Source organism: Dipodomys merriami, unplaced genomic scaffold (genome assembly GCF_024711535.1).
Source record: "Dipodomys merriami isolate MVZ:Mamm:240054 unplaced genomic scaffold, mDipMer1.0.p SCAF_6, whole genome shotgun sequence".
In the NCBI taxonomy this organism is placed as follows: domain Eukaryota; kingdom Metazoa; phylum Chordata; class Mammalia; order Rodentia; family Heteromyidae; genus Dipodomys; species Dipodomys merriami.
Window position 1 is genome coordinate 64,959,013 of NW_027206179.1, and position 16,118 is coordinate 64,975,130.

The 16,118-nt window shown below is 39.9% G+C and overlaps 1 protein-coding gene and 1 long non-coding RNA gene across 4 annotated transcripts in view; one reads left to right on the forward strand and one right to left on the reverse strand.

Annotated features, from left to right (window-relative positions):
• Mtus2 (microtubule associated scaffold protein 2) overlaps positions 1-16,118 on the reverse strand; it is a 577,850-nt gene that overhangs the window by 470,798 nt on the left and 90,934 nt on the right. The window lies entirely within an intron of this gene.
• On the forward strand, positions 5,903-15,257 carry LOC138813547 (uncharacterized). The gene is made up of 3 exons (XR_011367844.1): positions 5,903-6,009; positions 9,921-10,107; positions 14,949-15,257. It is a non-coding gene; the product is annotated as an uncharacterized lncRNA (long non-coding RNA).

Genomic DNA, 16,118 nt, shown 5'->3' on the forward strand with positions numbered 1-16,118 from the left:
CACACACACACATACACACAAATATCTTTCGAAGTGTAGAGGAGACCCAAGACCAGAAAGTTGGAGAGATCTTACTATAGTTTATAAATTCCTGAAAGAAAGGTCCTAAATGCTTATGATTATAGATTTCTTGGTTTCATTATTATTTGACTTCTGTTTTACTTGGTTTCTGAGTTATGGATAAAATAGGTATCTTTTCCTCTAGTAATAATCCTTTCCTAAAAGCCTACTTGACAGTGGCAGTAACTTTGTTTTGGTTAATATTTTCAGGCATTAGCTGTTCAAGCTTTATTTCTTGCTCTCCTCCCTTTCCTCTCTCTTTTCTCATTGTCTGAGACTCACATATACTCACATGACATCTTTTACCATGCTCTTTTCTATTTGATAGGTTTTTTAGTTAGCTTTCATTGTCATGTTTTTGACACAATATTAATCTATTTTCGAATTTGCCACTTCTCTCTTCAGCTGTAGCTGATCTATTCAAGCCTATTTTTGTCTTCATAATTTCAGTTAATGTTTCAGTCCAGGTTTTTATACATTCCCATAGGTTTCCAGCTCTACTCCCTTATTAATTCTAGTTCTGGCCTAATTGTCCACCATATTTAATTTCCCAAATATAGGAATTTTCACATAGTAATTCTGAGCTGGATAACTCTAATAATAGGATAACCCAGTAACAAATTGTAGAGTTTTTATTTTGTTATATGCTTTGTCTCTGGATTTAGCATCTCTTTTTCATAACTAATTACTGAAGGGTAAGAATTATGCATGGGAAATAAAATATGTCTTATGTTCTAGAGAATGTAACTTTCTCCAGAGAGGACGTTTTTCAAAGTAGGCAATGGGGAAGGGAAGAGTGACTTAATTTCATATGGGATTGTGTTAGGTTTCTGGCTTTGTGAAGGCTGGCCTCTAACTCACTCATATGCTTATATTATGATCCTTTTTTTTTTGTCGGTCATGGGGGCCTGAACTCTGGGCCTGGGCACTGTTCCTCAGCTCTTCAGCTCTACCACTTGAGCCACAGTGCCGCTTCCAGCTTTTTCTGCTTATGTGGTGCTGAGGAATCGAACCCAGGGCCTCATGAATCCAAGGCAAGCACTCTACCACTGAGCTACCTTCCCAGCCCTACATTATGATCCTTTAGTGTCAAAGTGCAATACTTTAACCAAAGCCCTTTATATTAGGTGAGCAATGGACTATGCTGCTATTCTTTGACACTTATGAGTCTTCTAGGAGATTTATTCAGTTGGAACAGGTATACACTTAAAGGAGAAAAGGGTTGCTAAAGTCAGGCTCTCTTCTCTGAAATCTTAGTTCAATGATCATTTACTATTTTGTTCTAATAGCTTTATGCACAGAGGTATTTTAAAAATTCATTAATGAGTGAACTCTGTATAAAATTAACTATTAAAAATTCAGAGGCATAGCTCAAGTAATAGAGATCCTGCTTTGTAAGCCTGAGGCCCTAAGTCCAAACACCAGTACTGCCAAAAAAAAAAAAGTTATAAAATAACTTAATAAAAAAAAGAAAATAACAACAATCCTAACTACCACCTCTGTCTAGTTGTAAAACATCTTATCACAAAAGGAAACCTCATGTCCATCAAGAAATAACTGCCCATTCTCTCTCCCTCCCCCCACTCTCTCTCTCTCTCCATATTCCTAGCAGCCACCAATGTGCTGTCTCTATGATTCACCTGCTATGGATATTTCATTCAAAGGAACTCATGTGATAAGTTACTCTTTCCATTGACTTCTTTCTCATGCAGTGTTTTTGAGGTCAATTAATCAGCCATTCCTTTTTATTGCTAATAATAGCCCATATTGTGTATATGACACAATTTGTTGATGACTTTAGGTTTTTTCTCCCTTTGAACTATTGTTAAAAAGCAAAATTGTAGCCAGGTGCTGGAGGTTCATGTCTGTAACCCTAGCTACTCAGGAGGCTGAGATCTGAGAATCAAAGTTCAAAGCCAGCCCAGGCAGGAAAGTCATGAGATTCTTATCTCCAATTAGACACCAGAAAAGTGGAAGTGGTGCTGTGGCTCAAGTGGTAGAGTGCTCTCCTTGAGCTGAAGAGCTCAAGGACAACACCCATGCCCAGAGTTCAAGCCCCACGACAGACAAAAAAAAAAAAAGCAAAGTTGTAAACATGTATACACCTACATTTTTAGTTTGTCTTGGCTTATATTTTCTTTATTTTCTTAATTTAGCCAGAAATAGATCTCAAATGTAACCTTTATTTGTAAAATTTCAATACTAAAAATTGATCCTGAACTAGTAACTAATGAAGGCTTCATTTGTGTCACACAAAACATACATACAATTTTAAATAATTTGGAAACTGCCTTGTTGATGCTTTTTTAAAATTTCTCATACTTTCTTAGTCCTAAAGACAGAAACAATTAGTAGCATAAAAACCAACTTATAAAACAAACTTTTTAAATAGGGATACAGGTGGACCCATTGCAACAATGAGATGTACAAGTCGCAATGTTGAAAAACAAACTTTACAACTTTGGCCTGGGGTGGGGGGGGGGGGGAAGGGATGGGAAGGGGAAACAAAGAAGGAGGCAACAATGTTTGATAAGAAATGTACTCATTACCTTGACCATGTAATTGTAACTCCTCTGAATGGTATTTTCACAATAAATTTTTTTTTTAAAAAACCAACTTAGCCACAAAGACAGATGCTCCACAAATTAAAAGAGGAAAATTACCTTTTATTACATAAAAACAAAAGGCAATAGTCTTTAGTATTTATCATTCTATTTCTCCAGTTAAAAATGCCAAGTTTAGGGGTCAGGTATGCTGATGCTTTTCTGTAATCCTAGCAAATCAGGAGGTGAAGGTAGAAAGCAGAGATCCAAGGTTAGCCAGGGCATATTTAGCATAAGAACCTATCAGAAAAACAAACCAGAAATAAGAAGGACTCAGAATGGGGTTCAAGTGTTAAGAGTGTTTGCCTAGCCAAAAATGAAAAGGAGTTTTCAGCTGTCTTGCACCCACACAAAAAAATAATTATATGTGTGTGTGTATCAACTATAAGGATATTATTAAAAATTAGCGTTTGATAGAAAAGAAATACTGTTTTAATATAAGGAATGGCAATTGGGAACATGCAATCCAAACTCCCAACAAAACAAGGACTATCATTCTTGAGTTTAAGAACACTAAGAGTTAGGCATAACATGTGAGGCAGTGTAAAGTATACAGAAGATATGGAAATACCAAAGTAGACTTGCCTACCACAAAAGAGGAAATGGGTTACAGAGCTGTACCAGATATTTAGAATCATTCCTGGAAAGTCTAGAGCTGGGGAACAAAATGAAAAAATTAGAAGGGTAGAAATTTGACTGCTCTGTTTAGTTTATTATGGTATAACTAAGGGACTGAAATGAGTGCAGAGGATTTATTTGAAAAGCACAGAATTCACCTATGTTCACATTCATGGGTGATCATGTTAGAATTCTTTAGTGCGCTTTTCAGTGTCTTAAACTGAAAGCCTGCACTGTCCTACAGTACTTCACACACCAGCTTGCTAAGAAAGATAACTGGTGTAGCTCAGTAAAATATGTGGCCTTTTCGTGGCTTCTTGTGCCTTAATTTCTCCAATAATTACTTCCTTTCTCTTTCAGGAACTGAGACTCCACGAAGGAACTTGGGAAAACCTTCTAACTGTTTAATCACCTATGTGAGTGACAGGGAATTGAGACAAAGTTCTTAATATCATTTTTTGTTACCTACAGACTATCTAAAAAACAATCTAAGTTTCTTTGTCATATATCCACAACGGGTTGCAAAGAGGGCAAGAAAGCAATCTTATTTCAATTATTATCACAATAACTCGGATATACAGAGATATTCTCCTTGCAGTATGTTCTTTAGGAAAACAAAAGTACATTTGTAATGAAGTCGCTGATTTAACAGAGTATAATTTCCATGTTTTCAGTAGGTGGCTGATTCTTAGGTATGTAGAATGGTCAGATAAAAAGAAAGGTGGTGGCCAAGGCTACACCTGCAAGACAAGTACTCTACTAATTAACACAAATCTCCAGTCCTTTTGGCTTTTAGCTTATTTTTCAGAAAGGATTTCATGCTTTTTCACAGACTATGATCCTCCTATCTCCACTTTCTATATAAATGAGATTGCAGGCACACACCACCATATCCAGCTAGTTTTTGAAATGGGGTCTCTAACTTTTGCCTAGGCTGACCCTCAAATTGCATCATTCATATTTCTGCCTTTCAAGTAGTTAGGACGAAGTAGCTCTTCCTTTGAAGGGGGAAAGGTTTTTTTTGTTTTTGTTTTTGTTTTTTTGCTCAGTCGTGGGGCTTGAACTCGTCTTGGGAGCTGTCCCTGCACTCTTCAGCTCAAGGCCAGCACTCTACTGCTTGAGCCACAGCGCCACTTTCCGTTTTCTAGTGGCTTATTGGAGATGAGTCTCACAGACTTTCCTGCCCGGACTGGCTTTGAACCACGATCCTTAGATCTCAGCCGCCTGAGTAGCTAGGATTACAGGCATGAAGGGGAAAGGTCATTTTTTTTTTGGGGGGGGGGGTCCGGTCGTGGGGCCTGAACTCTGGGCCTGGACGCTGTCCCTCAGCTCTTCAGCTCAAGGCTAGCGCTCTACCACTTGAGCCACAGCGCCACTTCCGGATTTTTTCTTTTTGCTTATGTGGTGCTGAGGAATCGAACCCAGGGCCTCCGGCATGCAAGGCAAGCGCTCTACCACTGAGCCACCTTCCCAGCCCCGGGGAAAGGTTATTGCAAATAACATTGTCTCAATTCAAGGCAAAGGAAAAGCAGGAGGATGTAGTGTCAGTTCCTAAAGACAAGCCACATGCTCCTCTATCACGATGGGAGAAAGACAGCGCAAAACCTATACTACCATATTCTAAGCTGTGAGCTCACACAGCCCTGGAGACTCCTAGAGATGAGAGCAACTGGAGGCCCTGCCAAACTAGGTCAGGATGGGAGGCAAGTAGCTTTAACTCAAGTAAAATGCATAGCCGTGGAAACACGATGTTCCACATGTAGAAAGATAGTCATGAACCAAGTTGACGTTCAGGCTTTGTGTTCAGAGAGTGAGTTGGAGGTGATGAAGGGCCCGTGCAGGCGTGACACTCACTTTAGCTCCAGTCACATAACCATGCAAACATCCCAGCAACTGGCCAGACCCCGCAGGGGCTGCGAAGGAAGTAACTTCAAGTCAGACTACATCTCTTTATTTCCCTAGTACAAAATCTGGCTCTCAAAGTCCCTTCTGGTCATAATGCAGTGACCTGGAAGAAACACAAATGTAATCAATCATAAACGCTTCAACTCAGACTCAGCATCCAAACATTTTGAATGTTACAAGGTCAGTGATCTGAGAGCAGCCTTGCAGGGCCAGGGGAAGGGTTAGGACACACACTCACACAACCCCAGAACTGAACCTAGGTGACAATATGCCGTGACTATTGCTGTCAACTCAGTCACTTGTACAGTTCTTAAATGTGTTCCGGAAAACTTGCTTATCTTTTTAATTTTGAATATCAAAAGACAAGGATTACCATTAATGTTTAAAGTGTGTATACATCATGATCTCTTCAAACATTTAAAATTGATTGGTGGTTAAAAAAAAAACAACTAAAGTCAGTGTCCTTTCTTGTAGTTTTGTGAAATGTCCAGTGTATTTTAGTCATCTATAGTCATCATATTGTGCAGTAGGTCAACAGAGCTCCTTGCTCCTATTGGTGGTAACTTAGACTCATTGACCAACTCTCCTGGTCCCTACCTTCTCTTTTCTCCCCAAGGCTAAGGAATCTCTCAGAGTTGCCTCTGGCAACCACAGTTTGGCTCTCTACTTTTATGACATCAACTCTTAAAGAGTCCAGATTCCACATATAAGTGAGATCATGCCATACTTGTCTATCTGATCCTGGCCTATCACTTAATATAATGTCACTGTCACAAATGACAAGATTTCATCCTTTTTATGGAGGAATGAAACTCCATTGCAGGTACATACCACATTTGCTTTATCTATCCATCACCAATGTGATTGATTGATTATTGTATGCTGCTCTTGAAGTGATGGACTCATAAGTCCTTTCCATATCTTGGCTTCTGTGAGTAAAGAGTACGCAAATGTCTCCTTGATATACTGATATCATTGCCTCTACATCTAGTATTGCAGGGCCATAGGGTAGCGCTATTTTTTAATTTTTTGAGAGACTTCTATACTGTTTTTTGAAATAGCTTTACTAATTTACATTCCTAACTACAAAAGACAAGGGTCTTCTTTTTCCTCATCCTCAACAGTACTTGCTATCTTTAATCTAAGGACAGCCATTCTTACAGATCTGAGATGATAAGCCATTATTGTTCTGGTTATTTATTGGCCTTGATGAGTAGTCTGAACACATACTTTTCATTTTTATGAGTTGGCCCATTTGCATATTTTCTTTAGAGAATAATTGGATCACTCATCCATTTTTATTTGGATTATTTACTTTTTGTGCTATTCAGTTTTTGGAGTGCTATGATATTTTTTCCTATGATATTTTAAAACTAAATCAAGGCAGATTAAGAATCTTAGTCAGGTACCAGGGGCTCACACCTGTTATCCTAGCTATTCAGGAAGCTGAGATCTAAGGATTGCAGTTTGAAGCCAGCCTAGCAGAAAAGTCTTCGTGAGACTCGTATCTCCAATTAATCACTCAAAAAACGAAAGTAGAGCTGTGGCTCAAGTGGTAGAGTGCTAGCTTTCAGCACAAAGAGGCTCAGAGACAAGTGCCCAGGCCCTGAGTTCAAGTCCCACAACTGAGAAAAAAAAGATTCTCATAAAGCTAGATCTGAGGATTGAGGTTTGTCTGAAGAATACGAATGCATCCATCAAAGGACATCCAGTTCAATGGGTTCACAGTAGACCCACAGCATAACCTAAGAGCCTTACTTTTTTCTTTTTCTTTACCTGGACTATTCCCTACTGCACAGGAAATTATCCCCTTTATTTGAGGTATACTATGCATCTCATGATTTAATTATTAAAAAATAACTATAGTGTATTATAGCTGCCTACTGTGAGTCAAGCACAGTAGCAACAGCATCATTTCATCTTACACTTTTGGAAGTGCTCTGAAAAGGAAGGGGGTAATATTCCTCTGAAGAGAGGGGAACCCCACAAACCTCTGTGAGTTAGAACATGTATTTACTTTTCTTGCTTGAGCTAAAGCCCACAGGACCATGGCTATAATCAGCAGGTCTTCTCCCTGTTCTCACTGAGAGGTCAGGCTGTTGGGTGGCAAATTCAAAGTGTTTAACACAGCATGAATCACCAGAGCACAAGCCCAGGCTCACAGCCACCTTCAACCCTCCTCCAGCATCCCATCTATAATGCTACATCCAAAGAAAGCCACAGAGAGCCAGGTGCTAGTAGCTCATGTCTGTAATCCTAGCTAGGTAGGAAGCTGAGATCTGAGGATCATGGTTTGAAGCCAGTCCAGGTAGTTAAGTCCATGAGACTCTTATCTACAATTAAACACAAAGCCAGAAATGAAGATGTGGCTCAAGTGGTAGAATACCAACTCTAAGTGAAAAAGCCAAGCAAGAGCTGGAGGCCCTGAGTTCAAGCCTCATTACTGGCATGCACAAACAAAAAGGCAAGTCACAGAAAATGGCTAAGGAAGTAAGCAGTGAGCACAAGACCCTGGCCAGAGTGTGTAATCCCACAACAGAGGGTGAGAACTTGGCCTCAATTGCTCAATCTACCACAAGGAACTAGTTCAGAGTTATAGAGCAGCTAGCCCAAACCAGTGACCATTACTAGCAATTATTACACTTGCTTGTATATTAATTTTCAGCCAACTATGGTTCATGAACTGCAACAACACCCTCCCCCATATACACACAAACATACCTGTGGCTCACCTAATCCAAGGACTCTCTCTCTCAAGTGTGTTATGTCCCATTAGCTCTGTTGGAAGAAAACGTGCCAGATTCCATCGTACGATAGTGGAAATTCCACTAGTAGGTAGAATTCTACTAGCAAGTGGAACAAAGGTGGTAACTCAAAAGTTTGGGTTGGATGGAACTGAAAACCATTGGTTTATGAAACCTGTCAGTGCTGAAGGGATGGACAAATCTTGGCTAGGCAAGATGGTCTTCATACTGCCCTAAGAGCCACTGCCTTATACCCGGTATATGGGATCTATATACCTACCTATGATTTGTACCAATTCAGAGTGAGACACAGGTTTCAATGTAGAACCAGGAGTGCTGTGAAGGGCCCTGCCTGGCCCTTATTCCTAGCCCCAGAAGAAGTGAAGCCAGGGGCTCACTCATCATCACACAATATTCTCCTTGTTCAAAGCTAACTCAGTGATAAGTAATTCACAGGTCCCATTCCTACCACATCCTCAATCTGTGTTCAGGGAAAATGGTAAGATAGCTTAAGATTGTCTATGAACAATTCTGCATAAAGAATCTCAATAGATTTCAGTAGATAAAGCACAATGCTATCCTATTTAGCAGATAATTCATTTATGAGCATATCTCATTTTACCACAAGGCTGAAAAAAATTATTTGGAAGATGGGAAAATAAAATACAGCCCATAAACATTTCTCTCTTTTTTTCCCTTATTTTGTTGGTCATGGGGCTTGAACTCTGGGCCTGGGCGCTGTCCCTCAGCTCTTCAGCTCAAGAATAACACTCTACCACTTGAGCCACAGCTCCACTTCTGGTTTTATGAGTGATTTATTGGAGATAAGAGTCTCACAGACTTTCCTGCCCGGGCTGGCTTTGAACCACGATCCTCAAATCTCAGCCTCCTGAATAGCTAGGATTATAGGCATGAGTCACCAGCTCCCAACAACATTTCTTTTCTTTGAGAAAATTTTTCCATAAAAGAGACAAAGCTCACAACTGAGCTAAACCTCTGGAATGAACCTCAGTGTCATCTGGAATCATATCACTCTCCTTTTCCTCCTACCTGCTCCCCAATCTCCCCTTGGCTTATTATTTTTCTTTTCTTATCATCTCAGCCTCCACTTAGACATCTGGCCTTTCTGATTTTTCCTACAATGTTTGCCCATTCTTGTCACTTCTCATTCTACAATGTCTTGTGGCCCTCTGATACATACACATAGCAGAGCAGGGCTGCCCTCCAGATGCTGTCTGCCTGTACCAAGACTAAGCCATCAGCCAGAACATAGCTGGCACAAACTCAAGCTAAGAGGCCTTTGTGGCTGAGGAGTCCCCCTGGAGTTTCCAATTATCTCCTTACTTTTGGTTTCACCAAAGCTCTCTTGGATAGTTGTGGTGCTTTATGAGAAAATCTTCAAATACTGCAAACACCATTGCCAGCTCTCATTCAAAAGGTTAATTCAAGACGAACACTCAAGTGTTAGCATCTATCTATATGTTTACTTTATTTACTAATACAAACAGGAAAACACAAATAGGCTGGCTAGTTTTTCCAAACTATCCATGACTGAGACTGTGTGATTGAAACGTGAAGGGGAATTTACCTAATTAAAATTAAGTACACGTTGTCTTATTTGATTAGCTTTCTCCTTCATACTCAAGGTTCCCATAACTAAATGCCCTTGTGCCAGCTTGTACACAGTTGTCATCTTAATGGAAATAGACTCCAATAAGTTTAGCAAATTTCTGTCCACCACCAATTGTTAATCCATGTCAATCTCATTTCACAACCAGAAAAGCTATTATGAACTTGTCAGCACTTTAATTTCCCTAAATGATTTTAATTGACTTTTTATTACTCATTCAGTAACATCATCTTCTGTTAATAACAAAGGAAAACAAAATTAACTGTTGTATGTGCCCACTACTTGGAAGTCCCTACTTTCCAGAAACAGATTAGATGGGGATTTATGTCTTTAATAGCTTATCTGTTCTTTGTTATTAAGAACTCAAGAGAATTGCCACCACTTGGACTGGAGAAGAAAGGGAGAATGTCAGAAGTAGTAGAAGAGGCTACAGAGCGGCTCTAGCAGTACAGCAACTAGCAAAGGGGAGGCCCTGCATTCAAATCCTAATACCACCAAAATAACAATAATGAACAAATAAGTGATGGAAGATAGCCAATGAAACAAGGTACTACTAGTTCAGACAAGACATTGCTGTGTCCAAGTAAATGTGAGTCCACAACATTTTTATTACTCATCCAGAGTATTTAAGATCCTGAGAGGTAACAGGGCCAAGGTAGTTTATATGTAAATGTGTATTTGAATTCCTCTGCGCATGCCTGTGTCTTTTGGATTCTGCTCCAATCTGAATGTGGTTTTCTCCCCAAGGGTCCGTGTGCAGTTCCTCTGTGTGGCATTGTTGAGGTGGAGGAGAGCCTGTAAGAGATGAGGGCCTAAGGGGAGGTAGTTAGGTCACTGGTCACTTAAAAAAGCTCTATGTGATTCTCATGAGAGCCCAATTAGTTCCCATGAGAGAGCTGTTTAAAGAGAAAGATGGGCCACTCCCATCCTCTGTCTTCATGTCCCACTGTGAGGCCATTTACCAAGAGTCATGGGCAAAGGGGGGCCCTCAACTCTTGTGCTTCTAGGATCCAGAAAAACTTTTTTTACTCAGTTATTGTATTACAGTAATGCAATTTCACTTTATTATAACAAGGCTAATATAGTTTCATAATAATTCTGCCCATGAGAAAGAAAGCTAACAGCTATTATGTGTTTGCAATAAGCAAGATCTTATAAATGCTGTTCATATGTTGTCCATTTCATATTCATATTACCCCATAAGTAGGACTACATTTTCTAGTTCATAGGTAAAAGGAAACTGAGGCCCTAGAGGAGTGTTAAGATGCCCAAGTTATAAATAATACAGCTAGGACATAAAACAGCATCATAGACCCAGACGAGTTCTTAAGCAGCTTCTACTAATGTGCCCAGGATGAGAAGAGCAAAGCCCACCCCAGAGTCATGGGGGTTGCTAGGACAGCCACTAAGATTGTCAGTGCATAGCACTAGATACTTAATGTTGTTTTTTGTGTGTGTATGAAGCCTAGTACTAGGATTTGAACTCAAGGCCTAGACACTGTCCCTTAGCTTTTTCTGCTCAAGGATGGCACTCTATCATTTGAGCCATGGCTCTACTTCTAGCACTTTTTCCCTAGTTAACTGGACTTTCCTGCCTGGGCTACCTTCAAATTTCAATCCTCAGATCTCAGCTTCCTGAGTAGCTAGGATTCCACCTGGCCACTTAATTTTTAAACTGCTTTAAAAGTTGCCAGTGGTTATTATTTCTTTATGAAACAGATTCAAATGCCAATTTAAAATACTTAAATTGAGATACCATACCAATGTTTATTGGTGTCAAACTTATTTTCATATATCCAAAGAAAATATTTGTCTTACATCACACAGAAAATGTAGTTAACCATGAATTTACAAGTTGAAATGATGAATATCATTTCAATTATTCTCTTAAGGAAACTTCAGTTCATAATCCTGCATAGTTAGGATGGTTAACAGCTACTTATGTCAAAATAATTAAAATCATCTTTTATGGTCAAAACCATCTATGACCCCATAGTAGCAAGGCATCTCTCTCTTTTTTTTTTTTTTTTTTTTTGGTCAGTCGTGGGGCTTGAACTCTGGGCCTGGGCGCTGTCCCTCAGCTCTTCAGCTCAAGGCTAGTGCTCTACCACGTGAGCCACAGAGCCACTTCCGGCTTTTTCTGCTTATATGGTGCTGAGGAATCGAACCCAGGGCCTCATGCATGCAAGGCAAGCCCTCTACCACTGAGCCACCTTCCCAGCCCAACAAGGCATCTCTTATCTTACTGTCCTCACAGCATCAGAAAAAGAAGGTAAGCTGGTGAGCAGGAGTGAGATGGTTTCTTTGGCCACTCAGTATGCAGTAGAATCCATCTTCCTGACAGAACACATCATGCCTGACAAGACAAATTTGGTTTATCTACCAGAACAGAAGGCGATGTGTGTGTCCTTTCTTAAAGGAAAAGCCGCACCCACTAGAGGTCTCATTTACTCATCTACTAATCGTAACATGAGTTCCACACTTTCCCCATTCCTCCTCAATGCCCAAAGTACAGGAATTGCCTCTAGGTAATCCAAGGACAGTTTCTTGGGCAGGAGCCATCAGGTACTGCTTCCAGGGACTGCGACCACACGGCCAGATGGCCACCACCCTCCTCACCAGCTAGGACCAACACCGACCATGGATACCATGCCAGAGAGGACAGGGCAGTGCCAGCTTAGCCTGCCAACCCTCCAGAGGAGCAGCAGCATCTACTTTACCTCTATTTCCTACATTCAGCGACTTACACTGGTGTTCTTTAACTGAATGACAGCAAAACAAAGTCAGCCAATTGGAATTTTGACCTCCACTAGCTATAACAAAGCACTGTACATCTGTACTCAAAAGTAAGAAGATATAAAGCCACACTTAAAACTTCTTGAAGAAAAGGTAGGGAAGCACAAATTCAGAAAGAAAATGAAAGTGGAAGGAAAAATAGATGTGCCTGAACAAAATGGCATAGACTCGTTTCTCTTGGCTTCTCCGTGCTAAGTCCAACTATAAACCCTGGCATTAATGCAAGAGTCAGTCAAATGAAAATTCTGGGAAGTGTAAAGAGAAACTAATTGGGGACCTAGGATTGTGTGAGGAGCTGGGTGCCATAGGTAAGCAAGCCAGGCCTGGCATTTCCTGATTCTCAACTTAGCGATAGCTCATTCCTCCCCCTGAATTAAATGACAATGCTGCTGACAGCAAAGGCTCAGGTGACTGGAGGTTTTTGTCCACAGAGTGGCACCACTGGGAGATGCCATGGGACCTTAGGGGTTGCTTAGGTTATTGGGTTGTGTTCTTCAAAGTTAGTTATTGAGTAACTCCATACGTTTTTTCAAGAGTTGTCATATAAGGAACAAGCCTTGCCCCACTCTTTCTGCTCCTTCCTGTTTTGAGATGTAATCTGCTGGCTTCATGAAATTACTATGCTCCCACCATTACTATTCACCATGAGGCAATATAGCCAAGGGGTGGTTCACACCAAGCTTATACTGTGCCACATGGACTTTGAACCTCCAGAAGTAAGTTAAATAAACCTCTTTCCTTCATAAGTAGCCTACGCCTGTTATTTTGTTATATTTATGAAAAGCTGGCTGATACAACAGGAAAGACAGAAGGACCAAGGAGTCCAGCTGAAGTGGACACTTATCTGAAAGATGTTTACTCTCATTCACTGTTAGAATAATGAAAAATCAAATCACAGTGAAATGTCACATATCACAATGGTGGAAATAAAAGGTAACCGCAATACCAATGCTGGAAGACTTGAAGACAATGGATCCCTCACACATGACTGGTGGGAATATAAACTAAGATGGCCCCTCCAACACAGTTAGCACTTTCTTAAAAATGTAGATGTATGTAATTCCACATACCCCAGAGAAAATGCACTTTGGGGCATTTATCCCAAAGAAATAAAAACTGAAAAACCCACACACAAATGTTAGGTGCTGAGATGAACCCTACCTTTCAAATTTATATGCTGAAGTCCATCTCTGTTGCTTAAATCACCTTGTCTGATTAATTATGACTGCTTAGCCAGCTAATACATAAATGAAGTGACATTGGGCAACTGTTTTGTAAAAAGCTACTTTATTTGTAATAACCCACAAGTAGAAACTAGTTAGACATCCTTTAAACCAGTGATGGTATGTCCATATCATAAATTTATACTACACAGCTGTGGAAAGGGAACAAACTATTACTACACTACCTTGGATTTCTAGGAATTATGCTCAGTGGAAAACAAGTCACTCAATGATTACATACTGTATTATTATACTTACTGGGTCTTAAAAAGACAACATTATGAGAATGGAGAACAGATTAGTGCTTTCAAGAGTTAAAAATGGGGAGGGAGACAGTGGCTAGGAGATAAATATCAAACAACATGAAGAATCCTGCTGGTGACAGAACTTTAGAAACTTGACTGAGGTTGATGATACATAGACCCTCAGGCTTCATCACACACACACACACACACACACACACACACACACACACACACACACACACACACACACACACACACACACACAGGTAAAACGGGGAATCACTATGCTCACTGGACTATATCAATACCATTATTTTGGGAAACTGGCTAAAGGGCATGAGTCATCTCTCTTATTTCTTAGAGCCTCTTATGAATCTATAATTCCAAAATTAAACACTAAACATCCTTGCTGTATCAGGATGGCTGTGGAATAGATTACAGAGAAGGTGGAAACAAAGAGAATTTGACTACTTTTTTCAATTAAAGGTATATATCTTCATTGAAAATGTTCCTTATTAACCAGGCACCAGAGGCTCACACCTGTAACCCTAACTACACAGGAGACTGAGAGCTGAGGATTGCTGAGATCTGACGATCATAGTTTAAAGACAGTCAGGGCAGGAAAGTCCATGAGACTCATCTCCAATTAACCGGCACAAAAGAAAAAATGTACAGAAGTGGAGCTATGGCTCAAGTGGTAGAGTGACAGCCTTGAGCATAAAAGTTTAAGAATATCACCCAGGCCCTGAGTTCAAGTCCCAGTATCAACATGTCTGCATTATTTTAATTTTAACGTCTTTTTACCACCCATATAACAAGCTTTACACTGATGGACCACACATGTCATCAAAGATGGCACCACACATTATGGCTCATGTAAAAACTAGAACTTAAACACCAAGAATCCAAACTATTGCATAAGATTGTTGTATAAACATGTCTAAAATAAAAATAGGATGACTCCACAGTGATTTCTCATTTTATTTGGAATGATAAATCTTTCAAGACATTCTAACTGAAAGTTCTGTTACAACTGTCAACTAACACACTAATGAATGCCAAGCTCCAGCTAGTGTGGCACTCAAATGGTACTTCCTAAACCCTATCATTCATTTTCCTCGAAGCGCTCCTGTCTGCAGTCTGCGTGGAGGAAGGAGATCATCATTCATTATCACTTGGCATTATAACCAGAAGAATATCACTAGCTTCCATGACCTACTCCTGATGGAAGGTAACACTGGATCTACCTTCAAACAAAACCCCATGAGGAATACTCCATGTTCTGATATGCTACAGCTGAGTCAAAGTGTTTGAGCTTTGGTGTTTCTGGCCATATAATTTATTCATGATGCAAAGAACACATCAGAGTCTAGACAATGTGGCTCGCTCACTGTCCCTCAAACCAAAGCAAACTTCATGGCTGTGCAACCATCTATTTAAAGGCCATGTGCTTGGTCTAATGGTTACCTACACTGTATGGAATCTCAATAAATTTTTAATAGAAGGTTCCATATTTTCATTTTCTATTGGGCCTTGCATATTACAGAATTACTCCTCAAACACATTTTCTATTGTCCTATCCCAGCTTAATGAAACTTTCATCTGAGCAAACCACTAGTGCCTCACACCTGTAATCCTAGCTACTCAGGAAACTGAGATCTAAGGATCACAGTTCAAAGACAGCTCAAGCAGGAAAGGTTATAAGACTCTTATCTGTATTAACCACCAAAAAGATGAAAGTGGGGCTTAAGTGGTAGAGCGCTAGCCTTGAGCTGAATGAAGAGCTGAGGGACAGTGCCCAAGCCCAGAATTCAGTCCCCACAACCAACCCCTCCCCAAAAAAAACCTCACAAGTCTGTCTTCCCCATCTCAGCCTAGCCTTGTTTCATTTATCACTTACAAAATTACTTTGATAAGCAATCACACTTCACAGAGACACTACTGTTAAAATATTAATTATGTTTTCTTTTATGCTTTTTCACATCTTTTTTGTCCTAGATTAGAAATAAGGTTTTTTTTGTTGAACATTTTTATTTGTAAATTTTGAATGAGCATATAATGGCTGTGCAAATTTATGTGCATCATATCATACTTCAACACATAGTATGCACTGATCAAAGTGTAATGATGACTATATTTCCTTCTCCTGGCTATTACCAGATGTTTGGTACCCTTAAGCTCCTCTTCTCTAGATCTTCATAAAATATGTAACAGATTATTGTGACCCATAATCACCACTGTGCTGCAGGACATGGAATATATTTATCTATGATTTGATACCCATTATCTAAACT